This window comes from Carassius auratus, unplaced genomic scaffold, assembly GCF_003368295.1.
Source record: "Carassius auratus strain Wakin unplaced genomic scaffold, ASM336829v1 scaf_tig00214724, whole genome shotgun sequence".
Classification (NCBI taxonomy): Eukaryota; Metazoa; Chordata; class Actinopteri; order Cypriniformes; family Cyprinidae; genus Carassius; species Carassius auratus.
Genome location: NW_020527783.1, coordinates 32,876 through 46,453, shown reverse-complemented (window position 1 = coordinate 46,453; position 13,578 = coordinate 32,876). Strand labels below are relative to the sequence as shown.

Below are 13,578 nucleotides of genomic sequence, written 5' to 3'. Positions count from 1 at the left end.
TCTACTGCTGGAATTTTTTGATGATGTCATATCCTGTAATGGCCTCTGAGTTTGATAATGCTAAGCAGGTTAATCACTAAACTGGAAATGAAAGGAACTTAAAAACAAACTCAATGTAAAGATTAAAGGCATTCTTTTCTAACAACTTAATTGCTGTTTCCATTAAAACATGGGCAGGGCTACTTGAAAAATCCTGTTGCTGTTGTCATTAATAGCTAAGGTGGTAAAGTATAAAAAGATAAATAGATTGCTGAATGAAGAGGTGGATTAATGGGTTGGCGTAAACTTTCAAAATTGAATACTCCCACCATCACATGTCTCAGTGGCAACACTATTTCCACTCTTTTGAACTCTTGACATATTATAATGCCTTTCTTATTTCCGTCTTTTTATATTTAAATTAAATGTGGTAATAATATTAATGGTACATCCTCTTTTCTGCTTTTTCCACACTTGTAGATTAAATGTTTGTGGGAACGTGTCTCTATCTAATCATTTGAGTGATGGCACTATCAGAGTTTTCCCAACTGCTGCAGGGAAGCTTTTGCCCACTCTGAAGGTGTCCTGCTTGCTCACACCCAAGATTCTCCTGAAGGGCTGATGCTAAAGCGAGGGGTGCAGATGGCTTTGGTGAATTGCATACCAGCCAAGGCCAGTGTGTCAGTAGATCACAGAAACCATGTGTACGAGGCATTGGTGCTCAAAAAGGTTGCTGTGTGGAGGGTCACATCGGTCTTCATCTGTCTGCACAGTGTGTGTCTGAGCTACAGCTGAGGAAAGAAACCAGGTGTAAGATGGAAGTTCAGTTTCAGTTGGATTAGACTGTCATTCTGTCAGAACACCCAGGCCTTATTGATCACCTACCAGACTTGCACAATGTTCTGCCTGACTTCAGTAACAGTTATGTCCCTGTGAACATAACCAAACAGTCTGAATTGAATAACAAGCAACAAATTGCCCTAAACTTCATCCTTGGCAAGCGTCACGTCAACAAAGTGACTCCTCCCTTGCTTATATATGGGCCATTTGGCACTGGGAAGACACTTTGTCTAGCCTCAGCAGCCAAACAGCTGGCCCTTCGTTCTCAAAACAAAGTGCTCATCTGTACATATACTAACAGGTAAGTTATGTTCATTTTACATAATTATGTGAGAAGAAAGAAACTGAATAATGATATCAGACATTATAAAACAATTATAATTTAGTAGTAATTATACAAAAGTAGTTTGACCAAAGAACTGACCAGATCAGAATTCATTATTCAGAAGAATGGCATAAAAGAGTTTGTTACTGTATGTGTTCGCAGAATGTATCTTATTTGAATAAAGAGATAGCAACAGTTATTCTGTATAGATATATTCCCATATGAATATAAAAGCCTCTCTCTATTAAAATGTATAAGAAATCTAATTTTAAGTATTGTTCCCTATAGTTCTGCAGACTTGTATGTCAGAGAGCACTTCCATCCTTACATTGCAAATGGACACCCAAACCTCAAAATACTCAGGATAAAGGCAAACAAAGGTGGGGCTTCCATCAGGGCAACTGATGACATCACTCAGAAATACTGTCTTTGCTCTCCAGATAGACAGTCCTTCATTCGCCCAGCACGGTCTGATCTAGAGTCACACCGTATCATTATAACCACCACATCGATGGCACGACATTTCCGTGAGCTGAAACTTCCTGAAGGTTTCTTCAGTCATATCCTGATTGATGAGGCATCTCAGATGCTGGAGGGTGAAGCACTCATGGGCTCTGGGCTTAGCAGGCAAACACACTCGAGTGGTTTTAGCAGGAGACCACATGCCAGATGGCTCCAAAACTTTTCTCTGTAACCGATGACAAACGATCAGAACACACACTGCTGTATCGTCTCTTCCGCTACTACCAGGACGAAAGCAGCAACATTGCCAAGAAAAGCAGAATCATCTTCAATGAGAACTACCGTTCCACTGCAGAAATAGTGGACTTTGTATCCACTTACTTCTATGTGAGTGATGGGATCAAGGCCAAAGGAGAGATCCCTCCCCACCCAAGACTACACCCCCTGATGTTTCACCATGTCAGAGGAGAATGCCGTCTGAACTCCGCCTCCATGTCCTGGTTCAATCTTGCTGAGGTCAATAGTGTCATCAACATTGTGAGAGGACTTCTGACTGACTGGCCAATGGAATGGGGTCTTAAAGACCCAAAGCAAATCTGTGTTCTTAGTGAAGGCCAACAGGTACAATTTAAATAATTTATCACTCATATGACAAATTATTTATGACTAAAACGTATTAATAACAAATTACATACGTGCTGCATGGGGACATGCTCTGTTAACAATAATTAAATGTCAACTGTTAATATTAATTAAACAGACATGAGACATGCAAGTAATTTAACAATTCTCCATAAAGACTTAAATTCTGTCACAATCACAGTATTGATACATCATCAATACATCCTTTCTCTTTCAATTCTTCAGGTTGATGTCATCAAAAATCATCTCCGTCAGAAAGGAGTTCATGGAGTGTCTGTTCAAAATTTAGCAAACATTCAAGGTACAAGAGGATTCAGTGGATCCCTGTCTGCTAGAGTTTAGGAAAGATGTTTAATAAAATTAGAAAAAAGAAATAATCTCAGTCACAAATTGTATCTGTTCATTTGATTTTCAATTACTTATTGTTATTTTTAAAATACAACTTACCTATTAAATTCTGTGTCCTTAGGGAAACAGTTCAGGGTCATCATCATAACAACAGTTCAGACGAGAGACAGACTTCTTCAGTCAGAGTCAAGCAGCCCAGAGTTTTTTGATGACATTCGTGCATTGAACACTGCCTTGACTAGAGCCCAATCACTGGTGATTGTAGTTGGAGATTCTGGTGCTCTTTGTAGTTTTGGAAAGTGCTCGAAAATCTGGAGGTCCTACATAGAACATTGTATCAGCAAGGGCAGCATTCAACCAGATAATTTACCAGAGACATTCTACAACAAGAAGTATTGGAAATTTTGAAATTTCAGAAGACAGAAAATATAGAAATGTCTGAGAGTGATGTACCTCTCCAGGCTGAAACTGATGCTATATTGAAAGAGATGGATGACTATGATTCTGATGTACAGGACTCAGGCGAATCAAATGAACAAAACAGGCCTCTGATATTCTCTTCTGATAAAGAAAACCTCTTGGAGCTGGTCAGGAAACAACCCGCTATGTACAAGCATGGAGAATTGGTGATGAAGGGACCTCAGTTAGGTTATGTAGTGCCCTATGACAATCCATCTGAACACATTGAAATTAAAGGAAGGAAAAACATTGGCATGTCTTTCCCTGGGGATGAAGTTGTGGGTTGAGATTGGAGTAAATGATGAAGGCTCTCTTACTGGGATAGTTTTAGGTTTCACAAACAGAAAACCAACATCATCTGAATTTGTGTGTTTTTAGAGAATGAAAATTACCACAAACGAAAGCAGAACACTGATAAAAACTTGTTGCCAAAAATTATGATACCTCTAAACCACAATGCCACCAAAATATGTGTCTTGGTTAGGAAAGAGGCTCGCAATTTTATTCCAGTATGGAAGAATGCCAATGGCAATTGGACAGTAACAAGACGTTTTCATCTTGAAGAACAAACAAAAACAAACTATGTTTTTGTTGTTCAGATTTTGGGCTGGAAAGAACACTGTTTATTTCCACTAGGCAGAGTTACAGATATTCGAGAGATTGTGGCATCTTTAGAAGAAGGACTTGAGATTTTAAAATTAGAGTTCAAACTAATGTCTCCTCCTCTGATGCAAAAGGATGCATTTCAAGAGATGAAAACTGATGGAACTGATGACAAGAAAAGAAAAGATTTCAGAGGTTTACAAACCTTCACTGTTGATCCACCCACAGCTAAAAACTTAGATGATGCCATTAGTGTTAATGATCTGGGAAGCTGCTATGAAATAGGGGTTCATGTTGCAGATGTGGCTAGTTTCGTGTCTAAGGACAGTTCCCTTGATAGCTTTGCAAAAGAGATGGGAGCAACTTTTTATTATCCCGGAAAAGAACCTGCATTCATGTTCCCAAAATTTCTTTGCACCACCTATTGGAGTCTTCTCCCAGGTGAAGAACGTAAAGCCATTTCATTAATTGTTGAAGTGGAAAAGCAATCAGGCATTATTACAAAAAGAACCTTTAAACTCTCTGTGGTCAAATCTAAAAAGAAGCTGACATATGAGGAGGCTGAGAATATAATAAGTCAGTGTGAAGGTGAGCTAAGATTCAATACTTTGGAGGACTGTGTTAGGGTGGCTTACCGTTTTGCCAGAAGCCAACGCAAAGCACGACTTAAAGAAGACTGGAGATACGCCCAACCTGATAAACACCGGAAACCGGGGGAGAGAGAAGCTAATTTAATGGTTGAAGAGTTAAACATAATGTTTAACCATGAAGTGTCTAAATTTCTGAAAGAACACACAGACACTACATTCTGCACTCCTCTGAGGTGTCAGGCTCCTCCTATGGTAGATCAATTAGAGATGATCAGTAATCAACATATGGAAATCATTCCTTTATCCTCACACCTGACATTTCACATTGACAGAAATCGAGTGGACCTGAATAACCCAATCACCTTCACTGTGTATTCTCCAGGGTCTAGAAATGTTCACCCTAACAATAATCCCATCGCTGATGGAAACTCTAGCCACTTACGAGATGCCATCTCTGTCAGTGACTCTGAATATCATTTTGAAATTGGAGTTCATAAAGCAGATTTTTTTTGCTATGTGTCTGGGGACAATATTCAGAACTTGGGTGCACAATCAGACATGTGGAGTTTGACGCCAGGCAAAAATCGTCGCGCAATCTCTTTAATTCTGAAAGTTGAAAAGAAAAAAGGAAAACTAGTGGAGCAAAAGTTGGTGCTTTCCCGCATAAAGTCAAGTAGGGCATTGTCCTACAGTGAAACTGACAGCATCATCAACCAGTCAGGTGAAAATGAGATGAGGTCTGAGTCTGTAAAACGCTGCATTCTTGTGGCTTATCATTTTGCGCTTGATCACAAGAAAAAGAGACTCTCTGGACATGTGGATAGTTCCAGTCCTGCTGATCTCAGATCATCAGATGACAGCAAGTGCAGGATCATGATGGAGGAGCTGAAGCTGATGTTTAATAGAGCTTGTGATCAACTGATTGATCAAGAAACCCCACTTCCAAACACCTTTAGCTGTCCAGTGACAGCTTCACCTGATTTGGTGAGGAGACTGAAGAGAGACAATGAGGAGCTTGGGTCCCTCCATGCTTTGGAGGAACGTCTGGATTCATATCCTTGGCAGAACTATGGTAGTTTCATCATTCTGACATCTGTGTGGCAAAAGATCAAATCAGCAGCTTCGACATCTGACTTTTACAGAATGGCTGATCTGATTTCTACAGATGACATTCATCCACATTTAGTTCCAGTGACTGTTCAGTTAAAGGCCACTATCAATAAAGCTTTCTTCATCCGTTCTCGCTCATGCATAGATGCGTTACTTGGGCACTATTCATTACATCTGGATTCATATACACATGCATCCTCACCCATTCGTCGATACATAGATGTTGTTCTTCAAAGGCTCATGCATTCAGTTCTCTGCGAACGTCCTGTTGAGTACTCTCAGATAGACATTGATCTCTTATGTGACAAGTGTAAAAGAGGTGAAATGAGGGCACAAGAGTATGAAAACAAAGCAGAGTCACTTTGTCTCGCAATCAGTCTAAAAAAACAAAGCACATACAAAGTGGCTTTTGTCACCTTTGTTCAACCTGATAGCGAAGATTTTGGATTATCATTTCCGTTTGACAAAGGAACTTTCCCAGACCAGCTTCTTGTTAAGTACAGAAATTTACAGCTTATGTATCAACCAATATTTGATAGTCAACAAAAACAGGTGACACTGACTTGGAAAAAACGGATATACTCACTGAGCATGACCCAGACACCACTCCAGAACTTAAGTTCCTGTTCAGAGATACAGCTAAGCACCTGGCAAGCCATTGTTGAGGCAGTACAAGACGAGCAGTGGGAAGAAGCAAAATCTCTTGTGTTAGCAACAGATGTGAGAGATCACAGTGAGACCAATGAAGTGCATGGAACATCACAATTGGATCCTGATCGCACTTTTATTTCTGAAAAGGATCATTACACTGACGTCATACTCTGTTTGAAAGCTGGAGACACTGTGCAGGTCCAGCTGACCTCAGAAAGGGACAGGGGCTACTGGGTGCCAACTGTACAGTTATTGAGTGTGAGTTCAAGCTTTGAGATTTGTGTGGAACACACTGACAATCCTATAAAGTGCTTTTCCAAACTTGCAAACTGCCCATCCAAAGATAACTATAAGGATGTAGAGAAATATGTGGAGATATGGAAGCCTCTCTGTGAAATGGAGTCTGCTGCTACAGCTGTGGATGATAGTGATTGTGTTGTCATAGAGAATGTGCCCATATCCCTTGATGATTCCAAACTCTCTGGAACATTCTTTTTGACTGCGGAAGATATCAAGAAATGGGCAATTGAATTTGACTTGGCCAAGTGTTTGATCTGTATCCGAAAGAGAGTTCCGAATCAGAACCATGCAGATCAATCAAAGCTGGATCCAGAATACTTTACTTGGGTGGCCCATGGTTTGACAACCAAATGTTTGAATCCTCCAGATAACAGTGAGATAAAGTCAAAAACTATACACTTTAGCATTAAATATGCATCTATGAAAATTCCAAAATTTAAGAGGAATGACACATTCACAGTGGAGATGATCCCTAAACTCATTCCAGACATGTAAGCATGTGACATACAACAAATGCATTACACCACAACCATATTATGAGTCTTCAGTAAACTACAACTAAACCCTTAACATTACAAGATACTGCATAACACCAAATCTTATTATTACATTATTTATTTTTTGTATATTCATGTATCATTTCACAAATATATTTTTTCAGTATTGAGATGAAAAGTAATGACAACCAGTTGTTTTGATTTCTAATTTATTTGTCTGCTTGATTCATCCAGACGGAAGGAAAGTGCTGTGAATAATTTACCAGCAGCTAATGAACTTGTTAAGAACATTGCACTAAGACGCCGGATTCGGAAAGAAAGTATGCATTAAATTCATAATATGTCATATGATGAGTGAAAAACATTTTTAAAGCTAAAAATTGTGGTTCTGAGAAACTACTTTGCAGTAAAAATAGAGATTCATATCGTTGTACAAATTTTTTTGTACATTCTTTAACTTTCAGCAAGAGCTATCTCCAAAACAAGTACAAACACATAAAACACCTATAATACAGACCCAGATTACAGACTTCTCATTAGCTGTACATATGTTTTGTTTGTAGTTTCAGTTGTTCCTACTGTACATTTTTTTGTAGACTGTCAAAACATTTCATACAGAAATGTTAGGTGAATCATGAATGTTTGTGTAAATGATTTTATGTGTATACATGCTCCATGACTGTGACTGTTCGTAACTACAATGTTCTCTTTTCCAAGTACTTTCTTTTTTGCAAGTACAGCATATTCATCATTATTTTGACTTCACAAGTAGCAGTAAAATTTCATATTTTTATAGTATGCTTCTGTTTGTTTATTAATAATATACAGTATCTAGACAGGATGTTAGTGGCTTATTAGCGTATCTAATTTTTCCTTTTTTTTATTCTACATTTAACACCACAGTGAACCACAATGTGAGATTAGAATGATATATATATATATATATATATATATATATATATATATATATATATACACTGGAGTTTAATTGCATACAATTTAGTCATTTTTAATGTACTTTTGGATATATCAATCCACAGGCTCTGAACAAGCTGTATACCTACATGTGCTCAGGAGAGAGGAACCACCAGCAGGTCTGCCTCAACTGAATGAAAGCCAGTTTAATGCTTTGGAACAAGCTCTGAACGGCAAATTCACCATCATACAAGGGCCTCCAGGTTACACATTCTGAGCATACAGTTTTTTTTAGTTTAATCTTACGGATCCCAGACAGTTTATGGACTCACAGTCACAGGGATTTTACCCTAAATGTTTCTTAATTGGACTGAAAAAAGCCTTTTGTTTATCCTTTTGTTTATTTATAGGAACAGGTAAGACAGTTGTTGGAGCATACATAGTGTACTGGTTCTCACAGCTGAACTCTAAGAATCCTTGGAAGCTAAAGGAGCTGAGAGACAAAAAGAAGAAAGAGGTTATTCTTTACTGTGGGCCCTCAAACAAGTCTGTGGATGTAGTTGCAGGTACAGTGAGCACCTTTTTGAGAACTAGAATTTGTGTAAAGGAGACATTTCTGTATTCATGTGCTTGTGTCGTGTGTACAGAATACCTGCTCAGGTTTGGACATAAGCTGAAGCAATTACGTGTGTACAGCAGACAGATGGAGATGAATGAGTATCCCTACCCCGGCAGCATCCTTCAGTTATCACAAAAATCACTGCGCCAAGAGCGGTCTAAACCTGAGCTCAGGTACTACCAATGAACCAAATATTTTGTGATCAACTAACATCACATTTGTTATTGTACTGTCAGTAATTGAATCTATAATGAAAGAGTTGTGATTAAATGCACTTACAAAAAGAAAAAAAAAGAAAAAAACTTTCACTAGCTGGATTTATTTATTGCAAATCTCTTTCTATAGAAATAATGGTATCAGTGTGCATGTAAATGTGCTCAATGAGCATTAGACTATCTGAACAGTACTCTATTTTCACATTGTTTAATTTAGGGACATAACACTTCATCACAGAATTCGAATGAGTCACAACCCTCAATCTCAAGCAATAACTGATTTTGATGAAAGAATTGCTCATGACCCCCGTTCATTGACAGATGAAGATATAGAAGAGTAAGTAGAAGTGGCTATTTTACTAATGCTTCTTTTCTTATTTAGAAACTCAAAAACTACTATAAAAGCTTTAAGCTTAATTTCCATAAACATTTTCTGCACCCGACTAAAACAGTGTCTACATGTGTTCACATATAATTGCATGTTGCATGACGCTTAATTTTGTGTATCCCCAGATATAAGAAGCTGTTAAATTCTGCACGTTTGTATGAACTGGAAAGTCATGATATTATTCTATGCACTTGCACGGCTGCTGCCTCCCCAAACCTCACCAAGACACTCAGTGCACGGCAGATCCTCATCGACGAGTGTGCCATGGCAACAGAACCCCAGACACTTGTCCCATTGGTCAGCTTTAAACCTGAGAAGGTCAGATTGACTCTTGACTTGTCCATAGCAAACAAGTATGTCAACAACTATTTGAACTATACAGACTGGACTTAAATTGTAGCCAATAGAAATATTAAGCAAAAACTTTCTTCAAACCACATGTCCTAGACTTACAAAAAACCCAAATTATTAAAACACAGAAATCTAGTTTTGGAAGAACACTCACTTTAAGGCAGACCCTTTATAGCACACTAAACAAAGAATTCACAGGAAGCTGCTGGACACAAAGATGTTATAACCAGCTCACCTTTGAAAATAATACAGCGGAAACTTAGAAGCAAAGTAAACACATAAAGTTTGAACTTCACTTTTTGCACAGCATTGATATGCTTGATTATAAGAAAAAAAGAAAAGAAAAGCATTTAAAAATAAAATAAATTTAAATGCTACAAAAAATTGAGAAAACAGTAGATTTTGGAATCTAGTATTTTAGTAAATTTTAAATATAATATAATAACAACATGATATATGCATCACATTTTTAACTATGAATGCAAACTTTATCTAGCATAAGCAATCTTGATAAGGGACCTGCTACGTTTCTCTCCCCTTACTTTTCCAAACATTCATTCAGAGCCTTCTGTGAGGGTTTTCAGTTCCTTGTCACACAATCAAGGATCAAGAATACTCGTTTTGCAGGTTGTGCTGTTGGGGGATCACAAGCAGTTGCGTCCGATTGTGAAGAATGAGCATGCGCGGAGACTGGGCATGACACACTCTCTGTTTGAACGTTACATGGATAGATCTCTGCTGCTTGACACCCAGTACAGAATGGTACAAGACAAACACATATATGCTTCAAATTCACACTTAAGTACACATATTTAATGTGGTATTCTTTCTTCAGCAAGAAGAGATCTGCAGATTCCCATCAGAGGCTTACTATCTGGGTAGGCTAAAAACTGAAGTGGATGAACGGACCAGCGTGCTGCACATTGGAACTGAGAGAACGAGACACAGCACACACATTCTGTTTGGAGACATACGAGGTGAAGAGAAGAGTTTGGTTGTTTCAACTGCACGGGGGAATGAGAACTCGAAAGCCAACATTGAAGAGGTTGAGAAAGCTGTAAGTGAGAGAAAAAATATGAAAAACATAAAATACAACAATACAATGTAAAAAAAAATAGTTTTCTATTTGAATATACTTTAAAAAATAATTTATTCCTGTGATACAAAGCTGAATTTTCAGCATCATTACTCCAGCCTTCAGTTTCACATGTAACATCCAGTCTATCACATGATCATTTAGAAATCATTCTAATATTCTGATTTATTATGAGTGTTGGAAACAGTTCTGCTGTCTATTATATTTGATGAATAAAGGGTTAAAAAGAACTGCATTTATTCAATATATATATTTTTTAATAATAATATATATTCTAATAATATATTTTATTTAAAAAAAAAATAAAAAAAATGACTGACCCTAAATTACTGACCAGTAGTATATTTTGTTATTACAAAATATTTATATTTTAAAAACATAGCTTTTTTTTTATTCAAAGTATCCTAAAAAAGTATCACATTCTGAAAAAATATTAAGCAGCAGAACTGTTTCCAACTTTGATAATGAATCATCATGTTAGAATGATTTCTAAATGATCATGTGATAATGATCCTAAAATTTCAGCTTTGCATCACAGAAATAAAAGATCATTTAAAGTATAATACATTTAAAAACATATATATTTTTTATTATTATACAGTATACAGTTAGAAGACCAGATTTGTTTGAATGTGTTCTTACACAGGTTGAGATTTGTGGTCAGCTGGTATCAGTGGGCCATGTGAGACATGAGGACATTGCCATTCTGTCACCGTACAACTCACAGGTGGCCCAGATCAGAGATAGACTGAGAGAGTCCACTGACCCCCAGATGGAGAAAATCACAGTCACCACCATTACAAAGAGCCAAGGTGACACTTTTTTATTGAAGACTCTTTTGTTCAATTTTTTTAAATGCATATCTGTGTTCATCTTTAACCTGTGTTAAAATGTGATAATGAGGAGTGTTATAATGATGTGACTGCAGGTAGTGAATGGCAGTATGTGATTCTGTCAATGGTTCGCTCCTGTCCCAGTGATGAGATCGAACCTTTTCCTTCAAGAGAATGGCTCTCCAAACACATTGGCTTTGTGGGTGATGAAAACCAGATCAATGTGGGCATCACAAGAGCACAGGATGGGCTATGCATTCTGGGTAATCCCTATATTACATTCCTCTAGGAATGATTTTAAATTATGTATTCTTAATGGAATACATATACCAATGAATCCTAAAATCACAATGTTTTATGGAAAAGAAATACAGAATACTTACTACTACCATTGCTTATTTACTATTATAAGATATTAATATATTTAATTAATTCTGTGCTTTAGGCAATCAGGAGGTACTGAACTGCAGCCCTGCATGGATGAAACTACTGAAACATTATTCAGGTCAAGGCTGTGTGGTCTCTGCAGACCAGATTACAGTACACAATGTCCGTTAAATCAGATTTTATTGTTGGATTGATCTTGAAGCATTTTACACTCAGTGTTTTTTTAAGATGATATTTTTTAACCAAATTTCTAGTATAATTCCACCACATTTTGAAATGGTTATGATTATATTAATGAACTTCAAAATTCAAAATCAAATTTGAGAATCTTGCCATTCCTGACATTTTCAGTCAATTTAAAACCTTGGCAGCTTGAGATAAGAAATTACATATATTTTGTTGCATATAACTATACAAACGTTTCTTAAATCATTGTACATTTTAAAATAATTTATTTGGATTTATGCATTTCCACAAAAATGTTTGTTTTTATATTGGCCTATCATTGTGAGTGTCTGTGTTGGCTTATTCTTTAAACATTTAATATAACCTAGTTAACCAATTCTCTACATTGAAAAAAAAAAGTTTTAAGAATCTTTCTGTGATTATTTAAAAAAAAATTATGACAGTGTTGGCTAATGTCAATTTACTGCAAACCAACTGTAGTAACAAATGTAACTATGTAAGTGTAGCAGCAATATTTGTTAGGGTGCTTTATCATATTCACTTGTGAATAGAAAATGGCTTACAAATAATCTTTTACTTGCTTGTTTTTTTTCTTTACATTTAAACTGCCTGAAAAATGTATCAAACACCTGCATTAACATTGTCTAGTGTCAGACTGATCACTGGTGTTTGTTATGCTAATGTGACTTGTGCTGGATACCTTGATAAAAATAGCTAATTTGTTAAGGTCGTGTTGCTAATAAATGTCATATAGATGGGGAAACATTCTGCTGGTGTGTCCTCAATTCCCACAACTAACCACCAGGGGTCAGCATAAATAGAAGAACAGAATAAAGTCATTAATCTGCATATTTATTTTACAGATTTTGTGATAATAAATTAATACAGGTGAAAAAGATTTGACAAAAGTATTATTGTATGTCAGTTATATAGCAATAAAAGCAGACTTGAACTGAAGCTCAAACTGATTTCATGGGGTAGTAAACTGTTGGGCTAGTGTAAAGGGATTTTATCTGTTGGATGAATGTGAGTTTGAAGGGGTGGGGTTTAAAGAAATAGTTTACTCAAAAAATAAAATTCTGTCTTTAGTTACTCACCCTCATGTCATAAACAGCAATGAAACTAAAATGTTCCCGCACACTGATAAGGACATCGTTAAAGTAGTCCACGTGACATCAGTGGTTCAGAATTTATGAAGCTAGGAGATTCACGTCAGGTAACTATGGGGAGAAAAGAAACCAAGCCAGCAACAATTGTTTATGAAAGCAGGACTGCAAAAAAAGATAAATCTAAGACCACCTAATTTGGAAAAAACTAAATTAGGTATGAAATTCCGCAGAGAATTTGGATTTAGAGTGAAATGTCGGATCCAGTTAATTTTAAAGGTATTATTTAGAGTACAGAAATCAAGAAAGTTCAACCCTCCTGATTCACATGTATTCATTATTGTAGATTTTCTAATGTAATGTTTTTTTTTTTTTTTTTTTTAACTGAAGGTCTTCCCTTCCCTTTCACTGATGCCAGTGACATTCAGTAAAAAGTGATCCTGCTTGACGTAATGACGCAAAAAACCATAGCTTGCCACGTTATTAGACGCGACAGCCAGTGATGTTTGAGATCCTCACAGGTTGACTGCAGAGTATCAGTGAATAGTGACCTACATTTTAGTGTGTTCTTCACACAAACACTTAGAAAAACTGCTCATCAATCATACGGACCACCTGTTTGAATGGATACATAGAAATAGCTCCTCTCGCAGGTGGGCTACTGAAAATGCTAAGT

At 36.8% G+C, this 13,578-nt stretch overlaps 1 pseudogene; it reads left to right on the top strand.

Annotated features, from left to right (window-relative positions):
• Positions 1-459: 459 nt before the first annotated feature.
• LOC113092886 (helicase with zinc finger domain 2-like) lies at positions 460-12,691 on the top strand (annotated as a pseudogene).
• The last annotated feature ends 887 nt before the right edge of the window (positions 12,692-13,578 follow it).